Source organism: Macrobrachium rosenbergii, chromosome 30, assembly GCF_040412425.1.
Source record: "Macrobrachium rosenbergii isolate ZJJX-2024 chromosome 30, ASM4041242v1, whole genome shotgun sequence".
Taxonomy (NCBI): domain Eukaryota; kingdom Metazoa; phylum Arthropoda; class Malacostraca; order Decapoda; family Palaemonidae; genus Macrobrachium; species Macrobrachium rosenbergii.
The window spans coordinates 31,221,929-31,231,824 of NC_089770.1; the positions used below are offsets into that span (position 1 = coordinate 31,221,929).

General features: G+C 35.9%; 1 long non-coding RNA gene across 1 annotated transcript; it reads right to left on the reverse strand.

Annotated features, from left to right (window-relative positions):
* Nucleotides 1-1,219: 1,219 nt before the first annotated feature.
* LOC136855150 (uncharacterized) lies at nucleotides 1,220-7,137 on the reverse strand. The gene is made up of 4 exons (XR_010857927.1): nucleotides 6,398-7,137; nucleotides 2,769-2,861; nucleotides 2,252-2,520; nucleotides 1,220-1,353 (listed from the first exon to the last, which is right to left on the reverse strand). It is a non-coding gene; the product is annotated as an uncharacterized lncRNA (long non-coding RNA).
* Nucleotides 7,138-9,896: the final 2,759 nt, after the last annotated feature.

The following is a 9,896-nucleotide window of genomic DNA, read 5'->3' on the forward strand; positions in this document are numbered from 1 at the left end:
CTGTAAAAGAACAAACGTTATATTAAATCCAGAAAATGTAAAAAACTGCAGAAACACAAATTTTCACTGCCACAGGGGTAACGTCTGTGTTCATAGTTCTGAAAGTAAAGTCTAAAACGTTCATGAGTTGTACTCACTTCACAAAATCCTCTGGGACAGTCTCCATGTGAAAATACAGGATTCACATGTTTCAATTATACAATTAACGGATCATAAATGCCCAATCCTACATTGTTCACTCCCATTTTATTCCTTAGGCAATGCACACATGAACATACTCCTTCGTGACATCATTCGATGTCAGAAGTTCAGCAAGACACGCCTCTGTACTTCAAAGGCGTCACGAAGTACACGTACACACACACATTACTGAATGTTTTCTTCAAAACCGGATTTTATAACCAGTCAGCTGATGGACGTTTTAAAGCTGAAACTGCATTTTGTGTGCCTGGTGTCCTGTCACCAAGGAGCCTTTTCGACTTCCTGTGGTATGCGAATGGTTCAGCATTTTCCTATCTGTTGTGTATAGTCAAAATGGACCCTACGAATAGCTGACCCAACTTTTCAAAGGTCACCTTCACGAGCAATTACACACACACACACACACACACACACACACACACACATATATATATATATATATATATATATATATATATATAATATATATATATATATATATATATATATATATATATATACATATATATATATATATATATATATATATATATATATATATATATATATATATATATATATATATATATATATATATATATGATGATTATTATCACTTTTGTATGTGATTCATTTTATCACACATTACATAGGTGAAAAATAAGAAACGGGGTGTAGGTCTGGGACCGGTTTCGACTTTATTTCCAAGCCATTGACAAAGGACGATACAGAGTATGAGACAGTAGTATATATATTTGTGATGTCTCATACTCTGTATCAGTCCTTCGTCAATGGCTTGGAAATAAAGTCGAAACCGGTCAGACCTACACCCTGGTTTCTTATTTTTCACCTGTGGTAATGTGTGATAAATTCATTCATGTGACTAAATACTGTGTTTCAGGATGAAAAAATGTACAGTGCTGTATTAACTTTATATCACACCATACTTAAATAGGGATGAAGAGTACTGTAACCAGTTTACAAACAATTCAACATACAAACAGCTGTCCAGAAAATAACTCGTTTGTAAGTTGGGTCAGGCTGTACTTACCGGTGCATCCACGTTTTGAAGCTATGGGCCATGTGTCCAGCTTCCCTTCTGTCTTAGTATTTCAGTTACATACAGTGACCTTACGTGCTCAAGAGGTTTTACATGTGAGTCAGTTCCTCAATCTGAAATAAAATGGGGTCCTTCAGTACTGCACGTAAAGGTCTTTTGAACACTTTCCTAAATTGTTCTTATCATTGTGACATTACATTTAGACAAAAACCTTTCACTTTAATCTTGCACAGTTCATTACTCATGTTTTTGCCAACAGCCTTAAAAACCAGATCTTGAAGTATCTTATTCAAGCTATACTAATACGTCCTTTTTGACTCATGCAAATTTCTATCCAGATATTAATAAAGAAGTGACGAAATGTGGTACTCTGTTACCTCAAGGTTAAAAACTCATAACTACAACACTTAAAAGTAAACTAGAACTTCAAAAATCTTTAGTAGAGAGACAATACTGCCACAGATATCAAAGACTTCAATAAAACTCCCCTTCGCATCATACGTAATTAAGTAATAAACTAGTCCTGTCTCATTAATCTGGCAAAACTGCCCGGAACATTAACCAGTAATATTGTATTCCTAACACTTCAGTATAAAGCTTGGGTAACAATCTGGATAATGTAAGTTAGATTCAGGCAGTTCCTCTTTGCTATACATAACCCACAAAAAGGGCCTTAGCATCTGGGGGTTCTATAGTAATATTATTCTAACGGTGTGTCACAGGCCGTAATATGCAATTGCTTAAATTGGAATGCCTGTAATCAGTCATTTATCAAGTCCTAACAATGCTAAATCAAACCCTTAAACCTGTACAAGATAAGCCATCAAGAGGTTATAATTAACTTCAAGATCAATTTTTTTTATAAAAAATGTTTAAAAGTTCACAAGCTAATCAATAGCCAAAGAGACATGCTGCATAAGTCTATTAAATCTTTAATATTTAGTTTTTTCATTACAAAAACCCTATCTCATATAAATCATTAGAAAGGTTTCAATTTATGAGGACACTCACAACAGCAGAATGAGGAGACCCTGTTAAGTTTGAATCAAAGTCTGAGACTGTAGAGACAAATAACTGTAACGGAGGAAGGAAGCAGCACGACTCTCTTTGCACGGCCAGCACTGAAAAGCCACTAGACTCGATCGTTTCTCTAGTTAGTCTGGTAAGTGGAGACTGAGCCAATGTCTCTGACATTGCATTTCCATGTCTCTCATATGGTTGCTGGGTCAGTTGCGGCCTTGTGGAAGCTGGCCCAGTCCATACGAGAATAAGTGCTTTGGCTGAAATACTGAAAAGTAAAGTAACAAAATATTTTGACTTCATCCTTGAAAGCTTTGAGGGTTCTTGCAAAAGATCAGGGTTCATTACCATGATATATTGTCTTCCCTTTCCCAAAGAACTAGACTAGTGAACAATAATTAAATATTAGTTTTTATTATCAAAATCTTCACTTATACTGGATTTAAACCATAAGCTTATTTAGCTTTGCTTTGGAAATGAAAAGTGATATGTACTGTATGTTCCTTACCATTATTAAGCGACAATTGGCCACATTATTATACTGCTGTAGAAAAATCTCAGCTTCCGTCTCCTATATATATCGTGGGTGACACTCAGGGACCTAAGGAACAAGACAGTTAGTTATTAGTACTGCAAAGTGTTAGTTGAATACAATGCAAACCCTAACAGATAGATTATTGGCAATTATGACTTGGACCATTGACGGATGATCTCTTCTTCATTTGTCACTTTCTCATAAGTTGGATTTTAACAGCAGCACCAATATGCAGTAAGTGTGCCTCACTGTCATACTTCTCAATTCCACAAGTCCTTTATTCCTCACACCATTGGACTGTGGAACCGTTTCCATGAGGATGTCATACAACTGGAACTTCAGCAGTTCAAGCAAAGATGCAATGCATTGCTACCCTAATACAATTCAATTTGCATTTTAATATTTTACTTTCATTCTTATTTATCGATTAATTTGCTAATTTATCTGTTTTTCTAATAACAGATCTCTTTCTGCATTTCTCATTACTGTACTTTCTATTACTTCTTTCAAATGAGCACCTTGATATTCTTTGAAAGCTGGGATTTCAAGTCAGTGGCCCCTGTGGTGGGTTTGTTCTGTATGAATAGGGTTCGTCTTTGGAACAATAATAATAATAATAATAATAGTAAGGAGGAGGTAAAAGAATATGAAGAGAGGTACAGCAAAAGCAATGAAAGGGGTTGCAGCTAAGGGTCATGGAAGAGAAACTGCAAAGAACCTCAAGTGATGCCTACAGTGCACCACACGAGGCGCATATACGGTCTTTGTTGTAACAGCACTGTTAATTATGAGGAAGGCCAAGCCCCCCCAAAGGTGTTACCTGTACAGTATCTAGTTAATAGCTCAACTGACCCTGTTGAAGACTCATTTCTGCTTTGGGCTTCAGAAGTAACGAGTATGCTGTCCTTCCTGCCTTTAGTGGAGGCAGAGTCAATTTTGCTTTGACGTACAGTCCACTTTGAGCACACCGCAAAGACGTCTAAGAAATGAGTTGCATGGGAGGATAAAATCAGGAAGAAGGGTCATAAAACATGAATGAAGTTTGCTTATACATGCATAGGGCCTAATAAGGGAGGTGGGGTGTACAAAGTCATTAATGGAACTGGAGCTGAAATATAAAATTTAGGCCAGACCCCAAGTGCTGGGACCTATGAACTCATTCAACACTGAAAATGAGGAAATAATTGTTTGGAGAGGGTGCAGAGTAAGAGGGAAGAAAGAGAATATGAATGAAGGAATAGTAAAATTATTATTATCATTCTTATTCTGAAAACGAAGCTTATTCATGTGGAACTAGCCCACAGTGGCCACTGACTGGAAATTCAAGCTTACAAAATGTATTAAAATGCAAGGAGAATAGCATTAGGAATGAAAGGGGTTGCAGCTAAGGGTTGAAGGGATGCTGCAAAGAACCTTAAGTAATGCCTACAGTGCACCATGTGAGGTAACTGATGGCACTAAAACCCCTGCAAGGAAGCATTAACGGGAGTAATGGCGAAAGAGGGTATGTACCGTTTTGCCAATATGGTGATGCTGTCTTAATGAAAAGTTGGCAGTCTTGGGGTAATACAAGACTCACCCCTCAAAAGTTACAGTGGTCTCCAACTCCCAATTCACCAACCAAGGAAAGTGAGAAAGGACACCTTCACGTTGGAGTGGAAAATAAGATTTAGACCGAACGCCCAGCGCTGAAAGGGAATTCGAGTGTGAAAAGGTTTTAAAAGATATAAAAGGGGGCAAAACCTCAAAGCAGTTGCACCATGAAACAACTGTTAGGAGGGGGCGGAAAGTAAGATGGAAGGGAATATGAACGGAGGTACACTAAGAGGAATGAAAGGGGTTGTAGCTAGGGGCCGCAGACATGCTACAAAAAACCTTGTTCATGAGGAAATCTTCAAAGATTCAACACAGCAATATTTCTTAGTATTTCCTTGTTCTTAATTCCCGGAGAAAATCTCTGCCCGTGGGGGAACAGGAATATCACCCATTAAATGCTGCCACTGGGAACTGCATTGAGGTCATTCAGTGCCAAATGGAAATTGAGAGTAAACACATTACATATTATTTTAAATACATCATAGTAGCATGGGTCTGAAATGAGAAACAAATCCACATATGTGCTGTACATATAATTAAAGACAAACCTGTACAGAAGGCTTTCGGGAAGCTGTTTGATTCCCCTTTTCAATCAGATTGAAAAGGGGAATTGAACAGTTTCCTGAAAGCTTTCTGTGCATTTTTTCTTTAAATATATGTACATATACATAACTGTGGATTTGCCTCTCTGCTATTATTATTATTCAGAAGATGAAGAACCCTTTTCATAAGGAACAAGCCCACAGGGCCATTGACTTGAAATTCACCCTTTCAAGGAATATGGTGCTCCTAAAGGAGTACAGAAGGTAACAGGAAATACAGAAAGAATACATCAGTTATTAGAAAAGAAAAATAAATTAACCTAATAATAAATAAAGATAAAAATGTAATTAAATTATAAAAGACAAGGAGAACTGCTTTAGGGTAATAATGCATTGCATCTTCACTCAAAGTTTTGAGGTTCCTATTTTAAAGGTGTAACAAGATGAAAACCTCACAGTTGCACATGAAAAACCTGTTAGGGAAGGGTGGGAAATATGGCAGAAGAAAGAGACTAGGAACGAGGGCAAAGTAATAAAAGGTTACTGGGGGCCAAAGATATTGAAAGAACTTTAAGTGATGCCTACAGTCCACCACTACCCCCGATAGGGATTCCTATAATTTTGCAATGATACTGTAGTATGACTAGAATGCACAGACCTTTGCAAAACACAATCAACAGAGTTGATAATTTCCACCAGCAGGGATGTATATATTGCCTCAAATAACTTCCTATCTTAGAACTCTTGACCAAATGAGAACATCTCATCTTCGTACTCTGACACCTTGAATTTAGGGTTTCAAATAAAGAAGGCATCTATCTAAAACAGAGAGAACGAGAGAGCGAGTGATACTTGACACAGTATCTGACAGTTTCAGAATGTTATTTCCCAAATACAAAAGACACAATATAAGGCATTCTTTTTTGCAGCATTTATATGGAACTAATTGCATTATTTTTAATGCTTAAAACCTGTTACGACATACCCTCTACAGTGCCGCCTGTCGAGAATATTTGCCTTCAACTGCTGATCAAGATCCAGTCACCTAACTGTCTACAAGATGACCAAATATGCAAATACTAGTGGAATTGACCCTCTTACATTTGTGATATAGCATTTTCTGTACAAGATCCAAATGTTACTCAAGAAAGTTACAGCTCCTAACCCTGGCTCACTGGCCGGTTAAGGTTTAATTTGATACTTCTGGAGGGTACAGAAAATTTCAGTACTGCATGAACTCACTGACTTATTCCCATCTTGAATTCCATGCTTGTACATGTGAAATATATATAAAAACCGAGACAGACAGCAATTATATCATTGGCTGATCCATCAAATAATGTAAATACTTTTGAAATTGTGTTGACCCTTAATTTATTGATAGATTAATGGGCTATTTTCAAGATTACCAAACCAGAGAAGAAAAACACAGTTCATATTCATCAACAATATTCATAAACTTACCGATTTCAATGGCTGAGTTCTGTCTTATTTGCGAAGGTCGAACACAATACTATTTTCCTCGACATCCATCTTCTTAGTCCAAACAGCAGTCTGGTCATTATCACCGAATTTTAAGTCATTTCGATACACCCACAAAAACCATTTGATACAGCCCAAGTTGTATCTGGACATAATATAATCTGATTTCCTAAAATTTGACAAGATTTTTGTTTTTCGTGTTCATACAAATCTTTATTTTTCATAGCTAACAAACCTGCAGTCTTAAAGTAAGGCTATCAATTTCATGATTCTCACATACTACCTAGAAAAAACATAACCTTAAGTGCTTACTTTGCAATTCTGAATTTCTACCACTACGAGTATTTTGACTTCATGATTTTGCTATCTTAATTTACTATCAAAGCAATACATTTTTTCAATGATGTTTACAACTTATCTCAAAACGATACATATGAAATAAGAGATCACTTAATAGTTTTGCTATGGGCAAGTTCTTATCTACGTTGTATGTTAGAGAACTGGCTTCACTAATTTATCAAATGCTGTATCTGAATTTAGTGATACGAAGGTAAAAATAAAAGCTATTTGTTAAACGCAGTGGCATCAATATTATATCACTTATTTCCTGTTTTAGAAAGTAAGTCAGACGGCTTGAACTGCATCAAACTGTCTTTATGGATCTATAGAAATGACTTAAAAGCTAAACAACTGTAGGTCCTGCAGCATGTGGTGTCTGTAAAAAAAGAACCCACATTAGTAACTTATTTTAAAAAGATCACTTATGGATAAAAAGTCTGGACAAGGCCAAACTGTACTGCACAATTCCTTAGGTTATACAACTGCTATGAGGCAATAAAAACTACACAGTGCAGTTTGTTACATTGCAGTAATGAGCCAAATTATTATTCAACTCTGTATTTAAAAAACAAAACAAACATTACTGCTGTGGCCTGCCACATATAAAGACATTTACTGTGGCACTACATCTAAATTTCTCAGGAAAAAGTGACACATATAAAGACATTTACTGTGGCATTACGTCTAAATTTCTCAGGAAAAAGGTTTTAAAAACCCATCAGTACTGTCCAATGCAACTGGCAATAATTACTCTGGTACAAATGATGCTAAATACAATCTTGAATTTGTTTCATACTTCAGAATCTCTAGACAATAGACAAATCTTGTGGAATGGTGGGTAAAGTGTCATTTCCTTCATACAATGTCTCTAAAGTCATTTTTCACACCCAGCATGTTTCTGTTTAACACGGCATATTTCAGCGCCGCTTAATACAATGAAAACAAAGTGCAGAATACATATCAGCAACAAATCAATATGTTAATGATAAAAATTCAATTCACCAAATCTGCTACTATTCTGCAATGCTTATTTCTTTCTCCTGAAACATTTTTTACTGTTATGACTTTCACTTCTGATATTTTCTCCTGTCATAATTACTTACATTTGAGTATAAATTCAGTACTTTGAGGGAAAGTATGGTACTGTGTTTCTGTGGAAAAGTGGTGGTGCAGTAAGCTTTACATATCCATAATTAGTGTTGGCCTATTGTATAAGGACAAAAATGCTTATACAACACCTGATAAGCTGATTTACTTTACACCTATGATATTGAAGCTTAATCTTCTTTTGAGGATCTATGAAGTTAGTTTATCAAAGCAAATTCTGACTCATTATTCAGCATTGAGAAACAGTTTTATCGTTAATATAATACAGGCCACTTTAAACATCAATATTATATTTTACTCAAAAACTATAAAAATCCATTAATAATTGGCAAATATAACAGTTTTTTTTGTAAGAATGGCAAAACTAATACCAAGATAGTCAACTGAAATTGGAAAACAATATCAATTTGATGAGATAAATACCTTGATATGACTTCTAACAAAGCTTATAGGTTGTGGGCTAGATACTTCCATATACAAAGTAGCAACTTAACTAACCTGCAATTGGATGTATCTAGCCTATAGAAAATAAACTTTAAGTTAAAAGTCATACCAAAATCATATGATAAATACCTTGACATGACTTTTAACTTAAAGCTTTTAGGCTGTATACTTCCATATACAGGACTAGCAACACAAATATTTGTTTGTCAATTCAAACCAAAGCATCCTTCAATATAATGTGTTAAATAACTAGAAATCCTGTAGAATCCCAAGTTCATACCTTAGTGGCTCATTACTCAGGTCTAGCTTACCAGTACCCCAATAAGACTTAGTTATTGCTAGTGAAATTTGGCTTTGTAATTACAGAAATAAACTCCCAGAAGAGGCCTCTGTTTGCCACGACCAAACCCTGGGGCTAAAACTGCCCCAACATTCTTCCATTTCTCAAAATTGTCCCGAATTCTTTGATACCCTGACCCTAAGGCTTGTTACTATGCCCACTCACCAATAACCCAAGGTAAATATTGGCCAAACTAAATAAACATGGCTAAATAATTGCTATTATTTAACCAGGACTTGGGTGTTGCTATTAATTACTATTAATTAGACTATTACTATTAATTACTATTAGTATATTAATTACTCTAATTATAATTGACGTCCTCGGTCATTCCACAAAGGTGTTCTAGCCACACAGCCTCATCCCGGGTTAATTACGGCTAGCCAGTGGTATTATTATCCTAATTAAGTTAAATAATGGTAATTAAGAAGGAATTAATTCAAGCAATCAAATAAAAAGCTCAAATAAGCTTCGAGCTTCTCCAACCAGTATGACAGGCAGAGAGAGGCAGCCTTATTTAACTGCCATATTTTACGCATTAAAAGTCATTACCCTTCGGTAATTACTATCCTAGATTAAAACAGCCATGTTAATTAATTTATCTTTCGGTTTCCGTTCGCTTTCATCCTTTCAAACAATACATACACATATAGCAACTGCTTCAACAACAGTGTTCAGAGATTCTTTACCTAGTGGAAGGCAGGGTCAAGTTTTACAGGGCTGAACCTAGTCATTCAGCATTCCGTGGCCTCTGGCCTACCATGAGCAAGGCTCAAGCCATCAGACAACACCAGAAGCTATTGTTAAACCAGTTTTGAAAGGAGCATTTGATTAGCAAAGTCTAAGCTCACATAGGTATATCACGTATATCCACAATGCTAGAGTATGCTACTGTATTCTTGAACATTAGTTGAGAAGATAAATATTTTGCTGGATAGTCAGATCAGCTTATGGACAAAGATACTGTATTCTACAATAACTGCTGTAGTGATCTTGAGTAAATGACAGGTGTGCATAGAGTTCTTTTAAATGATTGACAGTCCACTGGAATAAATTACAGCAGCTTTTGAGAATCTGAAAGACTACCTGCAGTGAAAATACTGTGTACGCACTATAAATTCAAATTAATCCTACACAAACACTGACAAAAGTAGTACACCAAGGAAGTGTGCTACGTCCAATCCTCTTTCACATATGTACTACAAGGACGTGATATAAACCACTCTTACGTATTGCAAGTCCAAGTATCCA